Source organism: Panthera onca, chromosome F1 (genome assembly GCF_046562875.1).
Source record: "Panthera onca isolate mPanOnc1 chromosome F1, mPanOnc1 haplotype 2, whole genome shotgun sequence".
Taxonomy (NCBI): Eukaryota; Metazoa; Chordata; class Mammalia; order Carnivora; family Felidae; genus Panthera; species Panthera onca.
The window spans coordinates 16,185,319-16,190,816 of record NC_138355.1 but is presented as its reverse complement, the minus strand read 5'-3'; the positions used below and the strand labels follow the sequence as shown (position 1 = coordinate 16,190,816).

The following is a 5,498-nucleotide window of genomic DNA, read 5'->3' as shown; positions in this document are numbered from 1 at the left end:
CAATTTCAGGAGCAGCTCCAGAGTTAGGATGTCCCTTAAGGAGAGTGAGACAGGAATTTAAATTCTGCTAAAGAACTAAATGTTAAAGGTTCCTGGGTTGTCAGGCCTATGTTGCACAATCTGGATAATCAGCTGAATGTTCAATTTGTCCCTTTCTTCTCCAAGCCATTCTCAATGCCACCTAATAGCTTTCAGATTCCTTCTTGCCCAACTTTCTCCCCCTCAAATCATTGGATTTATATTCCGTGATTTCGGAAGACATAGGCTGAGACTTTGAGTGATTTAATCTTTCTTAACCAGTCCTTATTAGGAAATCTAATCACCTATACTTATACAGACTGAAGGCTAATTGCCTCAACAAGCACGCATTGAGAATGTCAATGAGCAATTTAAAACTATCTCCAAGGTCAATGTCATTGGTCCCATCTGTCCGCTCTCCTTGATCTCAGAAAAATCCATCTCTGCTGTACAGGATTATACGCTTGAGGTGATGACCAGATGCCCAAGTGGAAGCATCCTGTTGCACAGCCCTTGGACTTCACTGAAGAGATACGTCTAGAAAAAATAATCATAATCATTATCATAACAGCTGGGATATTTACCAGATGTAGGATCATCAGGGAAGTTATGCTTTACTAAGTGCTTTACTTTCATTATCTCATTGAAACCTCACAACGATCCTATGAAGTCGTAACTATTGTCAACCCCAGGGACGTTAAACCACTTGCAGTTAATAAGTAGTTGGGATGGGATTTGCACTCTGGTCTATAGACTTCTCAGTTATTGCTTTTCACTACTTTGCTGATGCTGCGTCTGCTTTCACGATTTTGCTGAAAGCATGATTTTGCTTATTTTCTCAAAAGACAAGGACATTTTTTCCCACTTGCCCTTTTTACAAGTAAAGGGTACTCTGAATCTCACTTCATGCCAACTTTCTCTTGAGAGAACTCCAAAAACACTTAACAGCTTCTGAATGTAGCGGTGAATGACCCTAGCTCTTTTCTCATTTAGACTCTTTCCATTCAGTCCAAGGGTCACCACACTGAAGTGTCAAACAAGATGGGTTTATGAAGGAAATACAGAAAAATCTAATGTGTTACTGAGAATTTCACAAGGTAAGAGACACAAGAACTACTGTGGCCTTACCCCAATGAGGTCCTTACCTCTGCTGAGTTTTACCATAAACATTAATTTTAAAAATAAATCTCACATGTTTAATTTGCTATTTTCTTCTTTCTGAAAATAACAAAGCATTCCCAAGAGATTACCTGGGGCTAAGGAGAGTAAATCACTGTTTTAGGCAGACCAAAGTTTTGAAGAAAGTCTACTCAAAGAGATTTCATGTGGCAAGCTGTCTAGGTCCTACTCGTGGGACAAGCCATAGAGTTAAAAAAAGAAAAGAAAAAGAAACTTTTTCAAGACTATGAGAAAAGCAGTACTTTATGCTATTTAGAGGAGCTTGGGAGACTTTCCCCCTCTTTGGTAAATGCCACAAAGGAGGCATTTCTCATGAAAACTTAAGTAGGAGACAGGCTGTAACATGGTGAGAGCTGGCCTCTGGGAATAGTTATGGGAGAGAGCGTGGAGCCAGGACCAGTAATTATGAGACACCAAGGAAAAAAGCAGAGGTTGCATAGACGTAAAATATTCCGAGAGGAAGAAAGAGAGTAAATGCTTTAAATGAAAGTAGTTCTCACCATACAAAACCCAACAGCATTCACATCTGGTGTAGCAGAGATTGTATTAGACTTGGACATATCCTGGAAAGTATATTGAAAACTTGGATATATATTTCAAGCTATGCTGGATCGTCGAGAGACCTGGCATTTGAATCTTAGACCTACGTTTAACAATGTGAGTGACCTTGAGCAATTTATGACAGCCCCAAATTCATTATTTGCAAAAACGGGAGTCATGAAATAACATATGTGGAAGGACCGGCATACCTAGTAGGTGTTCGAAATGTATTTGTTGCATCTAAATCGTATAGCCAGTTTACACGAGGGACAAGAAGGCCTATTGTGGCCAACAGAACTGGGAACGGATCTCAGATTTCTCAAAACCAATCACTTGGTAACCATCAGGACAAGAGGATAGAGTTCGGCTACAGAACCAAAAACGAAAAGGGTGGAGTCACTGAGTGCCTAAGCGGACAGCACTGTGGTAGGAGCAGAGAATAAAAAATGAGCACCTATTGGGCACTGCTTCTGTCAATCAAGTTTAGGTGGCTTGCCACAAAAAGAACACAAGCATTGGGGTCAGACTTGCTTTCAAGTCTTGACTTTGCTTGTGTGACTTGGGTATAGCCTTTTCCAAGCCTCGGTTCCTGCATCCATAAAATGGGCACAAAAATACTGCCCTGCCATTTAAAGATTACAGATGATTATGAAAAAATGCCCAGCAGTTAGTAGACGTTTGATGCATGGCAGTTATTGTTACTTAAAAGGCCATAGCTCCTTCTGAGCAGAAACTGAACCTCATGAATCTTTGTATTCTTCATTGTGTTTAGCACAATGCCTGTCATATATTAGGTATAATAAATCTTCATTAAATGGATAAATATATTTAAAAAAAAAAGCGTTCAATGCTCTTGCACTAATTGCCATCAGATGGAGCTTTTGTCTCACTTGAGAGTTTTTTCCCCTAAAAGACCAACCGAGCACCACCTTTGACTTCAAGACAGAAGAACTACTTGGGAGTGTAGCATATCTTTAAGACAGAAGAACTACAATAGACATAAATTGGCTGGCTGGGGGTGTTTGCCTATTAATGGCACATTCAACTCCCACCTAAACATTGGTCATACCTTTGGTTTTGGACTCAGTCCTATATTCATTTCCCAGCGCCATCATGTCTGACAAGTCACTTCGGGAAAGTTAGTTACCTCTTTGAACTTAATTTCCTCATTCATAAATAATGACCTTAACAGTTGATGTGAAGATTGAAGGAGACAGCCTACGTAGAGTGCCAGACATATAATAGGCAGGGCAAGATTTGAAACTCGGTATGTGACACCAAAGCTCAAGCTCTTTATATTACATTTGATTTCCAAAGGGTTTTAAACTCCTTGAAGAAAGGAGCCATATCTTATTCAGAAGCACTTTGCATATACCTTAGTGCCCAGCATAATGCAGGGCAAAGAGTAGACATGTAATCAATACTTGTGGAGCTGAATTGCTTCCAACTGTTATCCATTCTGTAAGTGAATCAAGAACATTTCTGCTGGAAAATATGCCTTTGGGCTCAAGGAACCATAATTGATTCACAAAAACAAGAATACCGAAGAAACTTTCTTTCCCTTCTTAATATTATGAGACTGGTTGTTTGGGGGGAAAAACATAGACATTCTATCGTTTTGCTTTAATAAAGCTTTAGGCGAGTTAAACACTTATGATGCCTCTAGAGGTGAGTAACAGAAAACCTAGATGAAACTAGCTTCACGAGTAAGTACGTTTATTGGCTTACGTGCTTGGAAGTGTGTGTCAGGACTGGTTCATCCAGTTCAGCGATGTGATCAAGGATCCAAGTTCCTTTTGTCTCTCTTCTGATAACAGTGTTGGCTTCATCATGGATGTAAGTTGCTCACTGGTAGAAAATAGGCTACATGTTGCCTCATTCATTTCTGGAAAGAAAACATGAGAGAAAGTATGCCACTCCCAAGCCCAGAACATATTTTTTCCCTTCATAATGTTCCCACTCCTTAAACAGTAATTGTCCTTGGGGCGCCTGGGTGGCTCAGACAGTTGAGCGGCCAACTCTTGATTTCAGCTTAGGTCATGATCCCAGGGTTGTGGGATTGAGCCACACATGGGACTCCGTGCTGAGTGTGGGTGGATCCTGCTGGGATCCTCTTTCTCTCTTTGTCCCTCTCCCCTGCTTACACACTCCCTTTCTCTAAAAAATAAAAAAATAAAATTAAAAAAAAAAAACAAAAAACGAGTACTTGTCATCAGTGGAATGCCATGCACTGATAGGCTTAGATTAGGGATCCTGGCAAGGGATATGATATGATGGTTGGAGTTGGGGTCAATTTCTCAAATGCCATTGTTTCTACATAGGGGTGGGAGTGGAGTGGGGAAAAGAACGAAGGGGATTCAGTCACTGTGCCCCAACAAAGAGTATTATGTTCGCAGAAAAGATGTGGAAGTCTTGTCTAGATGATATAATTGGGCTGACCCATAGCTGGTTAAATAGTTCTCTGGCTAACAAGCTAGAGAGAGAAGTGACATATCACATACATCGGGAAGCTTCCATTCGTTTACCCTGCCAGCCAGATCGGGTTAAGTGCTCCTCCACCCTGCTTTTAAACAAAACTAGGAATTATTTCACACAAATACAGCCTGTTTATTATATACTTATGTAATTAGCTTCCAACCCAACCACGAGGCTGTTGAAAGCACCTGTGGCCTTACCGTCTTATTAGCCTCACCACGTGACACAGAATCTGACATACAAAGAGGTCAATTTTTAAATATGACTGAATGAGCAGAACAATGGGTAGAAGTTTTAGGAAGGGAGATTTCAAATCCTCATATGGGCGAAAAGAAAACTTCCCAACAGTAAACGTATTATGTAAATTACTGACAATCATCAATCACTTAACCATAAAGAAGATGGATGTTGGATGAGGATACCTTTAAGGTTTCTTTTGATCTTGGAATTCAATGATGTTCCGAGTTTACTGATGTTGATCATGATGTACACCACATGATGGTGGCCCAGATGGTTACCATATAGAAGTCAGGACATCCTGGGTGGCAGAAAGGTGCTATGATCGGTTGTTTGGCTCATGAAAATTTGAACCTTCTCTCCAGGGCCACGATCTCTACAAAAGGAGCACATTCCATTCTCCGTGTCAGCCGTGATGACCAGTCCTTGCTGATTGTGATGTGGTGTGCACTTAGCATTCTCTGTTTATTGGCCAGATTCCAAGACAACAAGAAACATAATCGAAAGAAGCTCGTGAGCCACTATAGTACCAGAGACGGGGAAGGAATTTCTTAACAGTTCGAGCCATCTTTAGCTCTAACAGTCTTTAAGGAAGAGCATAAACAAACGCAGAAGTCCACGTGGCAGACGTTCAGTGTTTACCTGGTGCTGGGTATTGCGCAGGCCCTCTGTTTAGGGCAATAATGAGCACACGGAGACAAGGTTCTGGCCTACAATGAAGTTTAGAGTTTAGTTGGATATTTGCAAGATGCACACATTGTGTGCACACGCACACACACACACACACACACACACACACGCAATACTTGAGAAATGTACAAAACAACATCCAGGGCAGCAAAGGGGTGATCAGACAATATAACACCCAGGAATGTTCTACACACAGAACAACCTTCTACTCACCTCCTATCCTGTGCTAACCATTCAGTTTGCTTCTAACACAGACACTTTATCTTATTAGGACTACTTTTTAAAAAAATATTTATTTTGAAGGAGAGAGAGAGAGCATGCACACAAGCAGCTGAGGGGCAGAGAAAGAGGGAGAGGGA

General features: G+C 40.9%; 1 long non-coding RNA gene across 1 annotated transcript; it reads right to left on the bottom strand.

The window, feature by feature from the left end:
- Window positions 1–266: 266 nt before the first annotated feature.
- Window positions 267–4,846, bottom strand: LOC132686022 (uncharacterized). Its single transcript, XR_009613398.3, has 3 exons — window positions 4,635–4,846; window positions 3,466–3,622; window positions 267–555 (listed from the first exon to the last, which is right to left on the bottom strand). It is a non-coding gene; the product is annotated as an uncharacterized LOC132686022 (long non-coding RNA).
- Window positions 4,847–5,498: the final 652 nt, after the last annotated feature.